This window comes from Schistocerca piceifrons, chromosome X, assembly GCF_021461385.2.
Source record: "Schistocerca piceifrons isolate TAMUIC-IGC-003096 chromosome X, iqSchPice1.1, whole genome shotgun sequence".
Classification (NCBI taxonomy): Eukaryota; Metazoa; Arthropoda; class Insecta; order Orthoptera; family Acrididae; genus Schistocerca; species Schistocerca piceifrons.
Window position 1 is genome coordinate 518,231,988 of NC_060149.1, and position 14,009 is coordinate 518,245,996.

The following is a 14,009-nucleotide window of genomic DNA, read 5'->3' on the forward strand; positions in this document are numbered from 1 at the left end:
TAAGTAGCACTTGTGTGACATCGACGTAAATTTCGACTTTGCTGCTGATTTTTAGTTAGCGACGCCACCACGTAAGTGGAAACAGCGACGTACGCAAATGAGGTGGGACAAAATTGATTTTACAAAACGTAAGCGACCGAGTTGCCAAGTAATTAATGGCGGCTGACGTTAAAGTTACTATTAATTTTCTTCAAAATTTCGAGCCTCAGCATAATAAAACTGCCCTGCGTGTCAAATATTTGTTCTTACGACTCATACCAATACCTATAAAGTAGCTTAAAGGTGCTGCAAGATAACTCCATACAATATGTTACGGAATCAAGGCAAAATGGGGAGGCCAGCTACGCAGCGGCGACGATGACAACCAAAGAGTGTTGACATTGTTTACTCTCGGCGGTTAAACCGCCAATTCTATTGTGTACAAGCAAACAGTGTTACAACATCACATAATCACAGGGTATATGGGAAATTGCTAATCGAAAATGAATAACCGTCATAAAGTACGATGATGTCTGCTGATACCTCATTTCCCGAGATGGCGTTCTCTTGTTCACAAGGAAAAATGCTGTGCCGACAATTTTTGGCTCATTTTTAGTACATTTCAGGATTATTTCTACCGAATGTTTCACTAAGATTCCTGACACTGCTATTCCAGTGCGTTCTTCTTGTTGGTGTTCTTGTGACCTTCAGTCTAAAGGCATGTTTGATGCATCTATCCATGCTAATCTATATTGTGCAAATCTCTTCATCTCCAATTAACTACTGCTCACTGTATAAATCTATAATTCTTCCTCTACAATTTTCAACCTCCACACTTCCCTAAAATACTAACTTAGTGATTGCTTGATATCTCAGAATGTGTCCTGTCAACATGTACGTTATGCAGCAAATTTTTTCTATAACATCACATTTCAAATGCTTCTAGTCTCCTGTTCTCTGAACAGTTTAGTGTCCATGTTCCACCTCCGTTCGCGGGCCGGGGTGGCCGAGCGGTTCTAGGGACTTCAGTCTTGAACCGCGTGACCGCTGTGGTCGCAGGTTCGAATCCTGCCTCGGGCATGGATGTGTGTGATGTCCTTAGGTTAGTTAGGTTTAAGTAGTTCTACGTGTACGGGACTGATGACCTCAGATGTTAAGTCCCATAGTGCTCAGAGCCATTTGAACCATTTCACCTCCGTTCAGTCCGCCCCTGGTAGCTGAGTGGTCAGCAGGACGGAATATCATACCTAACGGCTGGGTCGGTGATTTTGTTCGCTCGGGGACTGAGTGTTGTGTTGTCCTTGTCATCACCATTTCATTCCCATCGACTCGCAAGTCGCCAAAGTGGCGTCAACTCGGAAGACTTGCACCAGGCGAACGGTCTACCCGACGGGAGGCCATTGCACATGGCATTTCCATTTACATCCGTACAAGGCTTCACTCTAGACAAATACCTTCAAAAAAGAATTCTTAGTACTCAAATCTATGTTCGATGTTAAAAAATTTCCCGAGAAACGCCTTTCTTGTCCTTGACAGCCAACAGTTGATATTGTGGTGTCACCGCCAGACACCACACTTGCTAGGTGGTAGCCTTCAGCTACGTCATTAGCTACGACCTAGCAAGGCGTCATGTTCAGTTACTATAATCTGAGCGGTTAATATTGTGAATCATGTACCGTCAAGAGCGACGTTCATCATTAATCGATTAAAGTTAAGAATCAAACTAATTACGTCCCCTTATCCACATTTGACGAGATGTTGCTGATAGACAGAGAGGAGTTAAATAAGTGTATTACCTGAATGAATTCCGCTGAAGATTGTGTTCATAGCCTCCTACATGAGAAATGGAAGGATGTGATAATGGATGAGTGTAGGGGAAATACTTTTCAGCAATCATGATGTTGTATCAAGATAGACTTAGAATGGATTTTGCAACTCATAGAACTACAATCAGTGCTGGAGCTGTTCTTCTTTTTTGAAATGTCAGGTCAATCCACAGTGCAGGAGAAAACTTTGTGCTATTCCACCAGCTCCGACTGAATGAACCAGAGATGTTCACCTCAGTGTATTGCGCAAAACTGAGGATGCTTGAAATGGGATTTAGTCCCCCTTCTGATTGTGTGTGTATGTGTGTGTGACTGTTCACTTGTTGGTTGCTCTAATCCACAATACCACACGAAATTTGCAGAGAACTGTCCTACAGCCACTGCTAGAATAACTGCATCCTACCGATCTACAAGGCATAGCTGCTGAGGAACCTGGTACACAGATACATGATAAGAAGGGACAGGAAAGCAAACTATTACAGAAATGTAGAAAGCGTTGCCTCGTATCGATCTACAAGTGAAATAGCTGCTCAGGAACTCGTACACAGATACAGGGTAAGAAGAGATAGGGCAGTGAAGTATCAGTTAGGTGTAGGAAGGCCAATACACGCTATCACCTCTGATGGAAAATGCCTCACTGCTGTAATTACAAAGCGCAGTTGTGGTGAAGAAAGATACTCCACTCGCAAACAACGGATCATAATGCAACACACACACACACACACAAACACAAACACACACACACACACACACACACACACACACACACACACACACCACACAGACACACACACACTAGGTATTGAGAAAAGTCATTGTAATAGCACACCTATCGCAAAAACCTACCCAAAAAGATCTCACCAGGAGAGAGTAGTGTCAGCTGGAAGTACGTTCTTCCCGATGTGCGGATACAAATTAACCAGCCTAGAACCAGTCTTACCTCCTCTCCTACCTTCCCTTCCTCCCTGCTCTGCTCCCACCATAGGTTGCGAATCAGTTTTCCAGGCCTGTTCTAGCTTGTCGCTGATGGTACACAAGGAGATTCAGCTGAAACTCTTGATAAATACATAAGGTGTGGCTACACAAGCACTTTCTTCAGGCCAGAGCATCCCTTTGACTGGGAAATTGCAGATTTGATTCCTATTTCTCTCTCTCTGTCTCTGTCTTTCTCTCTCTGTCTCTCTCCCCTCCCTCACCTGAAAACTGGCGAGAAAATCTCAGTCTGCATTGAGCTGCTGGACTGGGAAGATCTCCTGACACGAAATCGGCAATACACTCGAACAATGTATTGTTTATTTATTTAAATGTTAATTAAATTATTTAATGAAATGGGTGGGAAATGCTGGGCTGTGCTCTTTATATGGGTGGGGGAAAAATTGCCCAGTGTTACGATTCCATACGACAAAGGGGGAGCCGACAAAATTGCGACATCAGAAATAGCTGGAAATATTCCATTTGCACTGCTCTATCAAATTAATTGTTTAACAATTTGCGAGAGACAAATAGATTACTTATAACACTTGCCACCACCTTACGATCAGTCTTCAAAATAATACAGGGTGTCCAGAAAAGGTCTCCCTGATTTCAAAATTAAATATCTCGAAAACTAAGATCGATAGAGGAATGCAGTAAACGGTATGTTTATTGTGAAAGCTGTAAGAAGTTTATACAGCAGTTTGAAATAATAGTTACAAAAGCTGGTAACAGATGGCGCTGTACGCTGTACAGCTCATATCAGCATACATAAGTGAAATAATCGTATGAAAACAATCTTTGCAAACAATCACATCACAATGTTTTCAAAATGTTCACCATTGGCACTACAGAGGTGGCGCAAACGAAGAATGAAATTCGCCATCACATTTCGTAGCGTCTCAACCGAAATAGATTCACATGCCACATAGATCGTCGATTCAACCTCGTCCAGCGTGGCGGAATGCTTCGGGTAGACCATGTCTTTCACTGTGCCCCACAAAAAAAGTCACAGGGAGTCAAATCCGGCGAATATGGAGGCCAATCCATACCTGCACCAGTAAATTTGGGATATTCCAAAGCAATGACTCGATTCCCGAAATATTCCTCAAGAAAGCGAAACACTTGTTCGGTCCGATGTGGTCGGGCTCCATCTTGCATAAACCATTCAGTACCTGGTCGATCCTCTAACGCTTGCTGTGTAGCGACAAATTGTTCCAAAACTGCAACGTAACGTGCACCAGTGACCGTTTCTCGAATGGAAAAAGGGCCAATAATACCTCTGCTGCATACTGCAGCCCACACAGTAACTTTAGGAGAATACAGGGGTTTCGCTTCACACCAATATGGCTTTTCGAAACCCCAAAATCGCCAGTTCTGCTTATTCACGTATCCATTCAGGTGGAAGTTGCCTTATTGCCGTAGGACTCTCTTCTAACCTGTGGTACTCTAGCACCAGGAAAACGCGTTGTTCAATGGAGTACATGGTTTTAATCTCTTCCTTCGGTACGCTAACCTCCTTTCACGTCTCAATAGTGGAACTGATCGCTCTGGACCTCGGATCACTATTTATACTAGGCTTTACGTATGGCAATTACAGCGCCATCTGTTAGCAGCTTTTGTAACTATTATTTCAAACTGCTTTATAAACTTCTTACAGCTCTCACAATAAACATACCGTTTACTGCATTCCTTTATCGATCTTTGTTTTCGAGATATTTAATTTTGAAATCAGGGAGTCCTTTTCTGGACACCCTGTGTATACACTACTGGCCATTAAAATTGCTACACCAAGAAGAAATGCAGATGATAAACGGGTATTCATTGGACAAATATATTATACTAGAACTGATGTGATTACGTTTTCACACCATTTGGGTGCATGAAGCCTGAAAAATCAGTACCCAGAGCAACCACCTCTGGCCGCAGTAACGGCCTTGATTCGCCCGGGGTTGAGGCATTGAGTCAAACAGAGCTTGGATGGCGTGCACAGGTACAGCTGCCCATGCAGCTTCAACACGATACCACAGTTCATCAAGAGTAGTGACTGGAGTATTGTGACGAGCCAGTTGCTCGGCCACCATTGACCAGACGTTTTCAATTGGTGAGAGATGTGGAGAATGTGCTGACCATGGCAGCAGTCGAACATTTTCTGTATCCAGAAAGGCCCGTACAGGACCTGCAGCAGGCGGTCGCGTATTATCCTGCTGAAATGTAGAGTTTCGCAGGGATCGACTGAAGAGTAGAGCCACGGGTCGTAACACATCTGAAATGTAACGTCCACTTTTCAAAGTGCCGTCAATGCGAACAAGAGGTGACCGAGATGTGTAACCAATGGCACCCCACACCATCCCGCCGGGTGATACGCCAGTAAGGCGATGACGAATACACGCTTCCAATGTGCGTTCACCGCGATGTCGCAAAATATGGATGCGACCATCATGATCCTGTAAACAGAACCTGGATTCATCCGAAAAAAATGACGTTTTGCCATTCGTGCATCCAGGTTCGTCGTTGAGTACACCATCGCAGGCTCTCCTGTCTGTGATGCAGCGTCAAGGGTAACCGCAGCCATGGTCTCCGAGTTGATAGTCCATGCTGCTGCAAACGTCGTCGAACTGTTCGTGCAAATGGTTGTTGTCTTGCAAACGTCCCCATCTGTTGACTCAGAGATAGAGACGTGGCTGCACGATCCGTTACAGCTATGCGCATAAGATGCCTGTCATCTCGACTGCTAGTAATAAGAGGCCGTTGGGATCCAGCACGGCGTTCCGTATTACCCTCCTGAACCCACCGATTCCATATTCTGCTAACAGTCATTGGATCTCGACCAACGCGAGCAGCAATGTTGCGATACGATAAACCGCAATCGCGATAGGCTACAATCCGACCTTCATCAAAGTCGGAAACGTGATGGTACGCATTTCTCCTCCCTACACGAGGCATCACAACAACGTTTCACCAGGCAACGCCGGTCAAGTGCTGTTTGTGCATGAGAAATCGGTTGGAAACTTTCCTCATGTCAGCACGTTGTAGGTGTCGCCACCGGCGCCAACCTTGTGTGAATGCTCTGAAAAGCTTATCATTTGCATCTCACAGCATTTTCTTCCTGTCGGTTAAATTTCGCGTCTGTAGCACGTCATCTTCGTTGTGTAGCAATTTTAACGGCCAGTAGTGTATATATGGCAGGTGTACAAGGCAAAGCTGCAACTTCCAGTTTGCCTAAGCCTCCTGTCCACTGGTGCATTTGGCCGCGGGAGACAGTGAGAGAAGCAGGCACAGTTTTGGCATAGTGTTCTAACTGCAAATCCACCCCTGACATAAACTCCTCAGACAATGTTCTTTTCGAGGAAAAATATTGAGAACTGACATTTGAAACAGACTGCAGAAGGATTCTGCTGCCGCCGACATACATTTCGTGAAAGGACCATGGAGATAAGATACAAGAAATTAACACTGTTATGGGCGCATATAGGTAGTCTTCCTTGCTGTCGCTGTATTTGTGAGTGGAATATGAAATCAAATGACAAGTAATGGTACAGGGTATTCTCTCTTAAGCAGATGTAGATGTAAATTTAGTCTACCTATTAAGATATCAGACCATCAATTTATAGACTCATATAAATCAGGAAGAGGCTGACTCTTATTTATCGAGAAAACCAAAGACGGAACTTTGTGGCTGACTGTCTCTCAGTAAAAACCTTCGTATTAGTCTACAATTTTCCCATTTCTGCCGCTCCCTGAAAGGTATATCAGAGGTTGTAGTTTATTGGCCCGCAACACTTAGAAGAAGAGGTATGGAGCTCACCTCTCAACTCCTCTTTCGACAGTGTATCACATACCTGTCATATTCTCACGAACCTTAAAGTCTTCGATATACAGCATTTCAATCCATCTGATTTTGACGAGTAAGAGATGAAATGAAACGAGCGTATGGCATCGTTGGCCAGGAGGTCCCTATTCGGGGAAGTTCGGCCGCCAATTGCAATTCTTATTTCATTCGACGCCACATTGGGCGACTTGCGCGCCGGTGAGGAGGATGAAATGATGATGAGGACAACATAACATCCAGTCCCCGATCGGAAAAAAATCTCCAGCCCGGCAGGGAATCGAACCCGGGCCAGCTTGCATGGGAGGCAAGCACGTTACCACCCAGCTTTTTTTTTTTAAATAGTTCTTTGCGTTTTTTTTCTTTTTTCGTTTCCAGAGAGCACGCAGCCCTCTGATCGAATACGCTGAGCTACCGTACCGGCAACCTAAGCAGGCGGAACGAGATGTACCCCACCAAGTCACAGAACCATGCTAATTCTCTCGCAAGCCCATCTTGTTCCAACAGCATTGTTCCAGTAGTTATAAGGCTCCACCTGTCACTCACTAATCAGAGAGCTTCCACAAGGAGAAAAACAACACACTAACGTACAGGATGAAATTCACCACCATGCAGAGTATATGTGGATTGCACAAAGACATTCAGAAGCATAGTACCTACAGTTCATCGATATCGTGAGAAATACATCACTTGCTTTCCATAATACAGATCTAAAAGTATCACAGAGCTATCAATGCACTCTACATTGAATCATTTATATTGATGTAACCGCTTCACACCTCCACACATAATTCGGAGCTACTGTAAGAGTAGGGGGGATATTTGGGACTTAATAAAAGCGGTTGCTCATATTTAACCAACATGTGCCTACCGGCTCAAGGGACCTCACTTTGTTCTCGCATAGAGATAGAAATTTGTTTAGAAGCAAATCCAGTACTTACACGCTTATCCAACTATAGTACATCGAGAGCCAAATAACCAACGAGTACAGATGAGACCAAATCAGTATCAGTGTCACCTCCAGCCACAGCAGTCATTATAGTACTTCTTACACCTTGATCCGAATTGTGGTGCAACAGTCTCCAGGTGGCATACTGAAGAGATTTACAGTCACTCGTCTCTACACCATCATATCCTAGTGAGCGGATCACACCCCCTTTTAAAATCCGTGCAGATGAATTTAAGCTTGACATATTCTTCTGCTTTAGCTCACCGACTGTTCAGTTCTTAGAGCTTGAGTTGCTTTCCTTAAGATTACAGCAAATGACTCTGAACCCAACATACGCAACCTACTTCAGCTCGCTCCAGATGCTTACTGCTAGGCGTTTTATGGCAGTTAACGTTTTCAGTGACAGCGTAAGGGACTTCTAGTCCTATTCATGCACAACAGATTTAGCTTTGTGCAAGCCAACTACCAAATCCACCACAGGTCTTCCAGCCTGCTTGCGGACAAGTCCATCACCAACGAACATCACCAAAAAAATGCACTGCAAGCGGATTTACAGTGCATGGTGGAGAGTACATGACACCAGTATTATCTGTTACCCATCCACCTCAGTCCCCAGCCTGATCGAGAAAGAAATTGCCTGTCTACTACCATACATACCTTAATCCACCCCTATGTTTCTGGGAGAACTATGTCGTCCTTCTGAGAGATTCTGTTTTCTGCGACATATTCGAATGGAGTTGGCCAACCTATATGATCCTAGCAGCAGCTGCATAATGCTTTTGCTTCACAGATCAGTTGCATAACACGAACAGATGTGGGCACACATGATTAGTACACAGTATCGAGATGTCGAATCGGTGTTCCTGTTCACCAGTAGGTATCATTTAAACACAGATGTATCTATGTGTGTAAATGTTAGGATAACAGCTAACAATGACCTCAAAGTTATAGTGGAAATAGAGAATGTATAGCGAGGTATGAAGGTGGGGCTCGTTCAACTAGAGTGGAGGGATCTGTGCAGCAAACTGGCATATATATTGGGAGGGAGTTGATCACTAATTCCAAAACAGTCTGTCTCGGCATTCCAATCTTCGACAGCAGTAGTGTTAGTACGTCAATATTCATTGGACTTGGTGTTGCTATATTAAAATTAACAGCTTGAGAGGCATCACAGGACCTATTTCTGAAGCAACAAAGTGCCATGAACACGCATGATCTACATGAAGTTGTGTGCACTGCAGTGGAGTGAGTGGATATCTGTGGTACTGTTTTGCTTAACGTAGTGGTAGCCTTGAAACTGAGATGTGCTGTTCGTGTTCTTGGCAATTCAGTCATTCTAAGATCAAAAAATGCTCATTCAAGATGGTATACCCACTCCAACAGGTTTTGCATGCAATAAATGTGGAATTGAGAGAATACAAAAACATTAATTTACGAAATACTGTCACATAGCTCCCAAACGTTTCTCAGATCTGTTTAAGCAAAGTGGTGCTTTTTGTGATGCTCCCTCCCGCCATTAGCAAATGTGCTGTTAAAGCTACAGTCTTCCACGCCATGTACAAGCATATGGATCCCCTTCTAACTCCTAAATATAGTTTGGTTAGGTAGAAAAAAATACCCAGTAATCCAGCGGTGCAAGGGAATGAGATGCTTAACAGACCAATAGCTAGACACTAACCTTTTGAAGATTCCGTCCTCACATGATGTGAATGTGTTCTATGTTTGGGATAAGCTAATATAATCTCTAGCACATCAGATATTGTACTGTATAATGATGGTGATTCAGGAGACGAATGTAGGAGTATCTCGATTGTGCACAGGTTGCAAGCATCATGCAAAACAAACAGTTTGACCGACTGATATACCTCCCCCAACACCCTCTACATCCACTATTGCTCACTTATTCAGGGTGATTCACGAAGATATGCAAATATTTTAATACGTTATTCTACAAGTAAAGATAAAGAAAAAAGTTCATATAAACACAGGTCGGCAAATGTTTAGTTACGGCTAATAAAACATTTTGCCTGAAAATTAGCAACTTCGCTGATATGAAGCCATCACAAAACTGTGTGAGGTTAAAGTAAAGCACGATTCCCATTTATTTTGTTGTTATTAATCTGGTAAATCTAATAAAATATGTCCCATACGTGTATCTGCAGTAGTTAGAATGGACATTTACAAATTACACATGAAATACAAAATATAAAACATGGTACATTTATGAATATACTTTAACAATTTACAAATCGAATTACAGACTACAAATGGAACACATAAAGTACAAATTCTCAGTGGCACAGGTGCGACTGTATATTTACAGACATCTTAACCCCTTGCTGAAGTGATTGTCTTGTGCATTCCTTAAGATATTACAATGAATTTGTGGCACGCATCACTTTCTTTCTTAACACTCTTTACGCCTTAAAATTTGGGTTGGTTTTGGTTCCCAATGCTGCTGTCGATTAGTGGTGGTTGATGTTGCTAGTCAGTTGTAGACTTTGCACGATGTTGATAATGATTATCTAAATTTACAGTTCTGAGTGTTCAAGTACAAATATCATTACATGGTCGATTCCATGTTGCATTGTTTTGAAGACAAACTGCTCGTCCAAGGCAATGTCATGATGTGACAATATAGGTGGCATAATGCTTTAGTGGTGTAGTTGCCATCGAGGTTGATGAGAGTAGCGCCTCAATGATTGCTGCATTTTGATGTCCCCTTTATGCGTACTCTGTTTGATGGTTTGACCGCCTTTGGTTGGTTTGATAGAATGAAATAATTGCCATGATTTTGTTGAATATTGTTTTCTGTTGATTCTGCCAAATCTCGTACTAGTTTAAGGTATAGGATTTAGCAAGGAATCTTGCTCCCTTCTGCCCTCATCTTGGGACCCTTTCATCTCTTCATTGCTTGCTGTATCTTCACTTCTTCTTTCTTGGAACTTGGAACTTCTCGGGCATAGGGACAGGATATGTTATTCAGCGAAAGTTATGCGGAAGGACTACCAGTAATGTTGTTATGAGATATGGTCAAGTCTGAATAGATAATTTCTGAAGTGATATATCTTTTCCACTTATCAGCTTCTCCATCTGGTATATTGAGATAAATATTCTGAGTTTATTTTGCCAGGCGGTTGTACTAATGAGCTGTTGCAGACAGTTTGCTGTTGTGTGTCGCTGCCAATGGATTCGTGTGGCCCTCCTCGCAGGTGTGCGGCCTTAGTGTCCCTTTCTGCTACTGATTTTCCCGTCCTCTCGCTATTGGGGTGCGGCACGGGACAATATTCTTCAAAATTCCCCTGGCTTGGTCTCCGTACTAATGTGAAGCGTAAGACAGTAAATTCCTTACTTCAGTCCTCGGTTTGTCGCCTATGTCATATTGTGCCATCGTATAAACTCTCACACTCAGACCGTAGCAGCCCGTCGACTTTCTGCTTCTGCCGTCAGCTTGGCTTCCTTCCCCAGATGATTGTAGTGAAGTTGTGAAGCGTGCCTTCTTTGTTTCAATTGTTTTACAATGACTTTTGCTTAATGTTACTACTTACAGTTTCTTTGCCTAAATTTACTTTGAGTTTTACAGTTGGACATTTACATGAATTATACGCAATGAACGTTTAAATAGTTTTTTTCAGTACTTTACATGAGAAATTCTAATACATCTCTGACACATTAAGTTACTCCATTTTCTAACGGTTCCTTTACTTCTTAAATGAGCATGGATTGATAATGTGTAGGTTAGTTAATTAGTACATCATGCAATTAATTTTCTTTTATTTTTTCTAACCTACTTTGATGATTTAAATGGTCAGTGTCATTGTACGTATATTTGAATAGTTACATGTCTGTAGTTCATCCTGTCTGCCTCTTGAGATCTGCTGCTACCTCAAATATATCTACATTCTTTTGCTGTATCATCTGTGGTCCATTTATATTTTAGTTTTCATGGCTAATTGACATATGACATCTGCAAGAATTATCATTCATTATAAACTTTAAGGTGGCTGACGTGATGCAGACATACACTCCTGGAAATGGAAAAAAGAACACATTGACACCGGTGTGTCAGACCCACCATACTTGCTCCGGACACTGCGAGAGGGCTGTACAAGCAATGATCACACGCACGGCACAGCGGACATACCAGGAACCGCGGTGTTGGCCGTCGAATGGCGATAGCTGCGCAGCATTTGTGCACCGCCGCCGTCGGTGTCAGCCAGTTTGCCGTGGCATACGGAGCTCCATCGCAGTCTTTAACACTGGTAGCATGCCGCGACAGCGTGGACGTGAACCGTACGTGCAGTTGACGGACTTTGAGCGAGGGCGTATAGTGGGCATGCGGGAGGCCGGGTGGACGTACCGCCGAATTGCTCAACACGTGGGGCGTGAGGTCTCCACAGTACATCGATGTTGTCGCCAGTGGTCGGCGGAAGGTGCACGTGCCCGTCGACCTGGGACCGGACCGCAGCGACGCACGGATGCACGCCAAGACCGTAGGATCCTACGCAGTGCCGTAGGGGACCGCACCGCCACTTCCCAGCAAATTAGGGACACTGTTGCTCCTGGGGTATCGGCGAGGACCATTCGCAACCGTCTCCATGAAGCTGGGCTACGGTCCCGCACACCGTTAGGCCGTCTTCCGCTCACGCCCCAACATCGTGCAGCCCGCCTCCAGTGGTGTCGCGACAGGCGTGAATGGAGGGACGAATGGAGACGTGTCGTCTTCAGCGATGAGAGTCGCTTCTGCCCTGGTGCCAATGATGGTCGTATGCGTGTTTGGCGCCGTGTAGGTGAGCGCCACAATCAGGACTGCATACGACCGAGGCACACAGGGCCAACACCCGGCATCATGGTGTGGGGAGCGATCTCCTACACTGGCCGTACACCACTGGTGATCGTCGAGGGGACACTGAATAGTGCACGGTACATCCAAACCGTCATCGAACCCATCGTTCTACCATTCCTAGACCGGCAAGGGAACTTGCTGTTCCAACAGGACAATGCACGTCCGCATGTATCCCGTGCCACCCAACGTGCTCTAGAAGGTGTAAGTCAACTACCCTGGCCAGCAAGATCTCCGGATCTGTCCCCCATTGAGCATGTTTGGGACTGGATGAAGCGTCGTCTCACGCGGTCTGCACGTCCAGCACGAACGCTGGTCCAACTGAGGCGCCAGGTGGAAATGGCATGGCAAGCCGTTCCACAGGACTACATCCAGCATCTCTACGATCGTCTCCATGGGAGAATAGCAGCCTGCATTGCTGCGAAAGGTGGATATACACTGTACTAGTGCCGACATTGTGCATGCTCTGTTGCCTGTGTCTATGTGCCTGTGGTTCTGTCAGTTTGATCTTGTGATGTATCTGACCCCAGGAGTGTGTCAATAAAGTTTCCCCTTCCTGGGACAATGAATTCACGGTGTTCTTATTTCAATTTCCAGGAGTGTATATTTTTTTCCGTTCTTGGGTTCTCGCCCAATTCTACCGCATTTGCATGAACCACTTTACTGATTAATATGAGTCCCTTATAAACTGGATAAAATTTATGGCAAACCTGTTTCTCTTTATTAGATAATAAGTGAGTTCTAACAAGAACCAACTATCCCTCAGTGAATACCTGTCTGGATGCACCTTTGTCTGCTCTGAGCTTCATTTTTGGAGCTACTTGTTCAATGTTTTCGAGTGATAATTTTACTATCTGCTGGTGTGATGGTCTTCTGGATGGAGGGAACTGTGTAATTTCTCTTACCCTATCCAATGATCTTTCATTTTTGAACGCTGTGACTAGTGGTAATCACGTAGTACTGTGTGGCATTTAGTTAATAATTGTCTGTAAATGATGTAAATTGGCATCCCATGTGGTATGTCGTGAAATACGGTACAGACGACACCATGTTCCAACATTCTTCATCGTTCGTTCTGCACAATTGGCGCTTGGTTTGTACCTGGATACGAAGATGGATTTAATTTTATGTCTTTTTAAAGTTGCCAACCAAGGTTTAGATCTATATTGGTGCCCATTATCTGAAATCAATCTTTTTACATGCCCTACCTGCTTGAGGAAATCACGTTGTAGTCCCTACTGATCGTAACACCAGTTTCACGTTTCAAATGGGTCAAAGTGACATGCTTTGATGTTAACTCTAAAACTACAAAGATAAACGTGTTCCCATTCCTTGTCTTTGGTAACGGTCCCATCAAATCTGTTGCTACTCGATGTTCTAGTTTTTTCGGTATTATGGGTGATAATGGTGGTCTAGTCTGAAATGTAACGTGTTTGGCTCGTTGGCAATCCTTACATTTTTGAGTACCTACCGAATACGTCTTTCCATGTTGGGGAAATGTGCGATCTCTTTAAGTTTCATAAAACATTTCTTCGCCCCAAAGGGCCCATTACTTCAGTGAGTGTACTATATATACTTGTTAACGAGTTCATCAGGAACACATACAGTCCA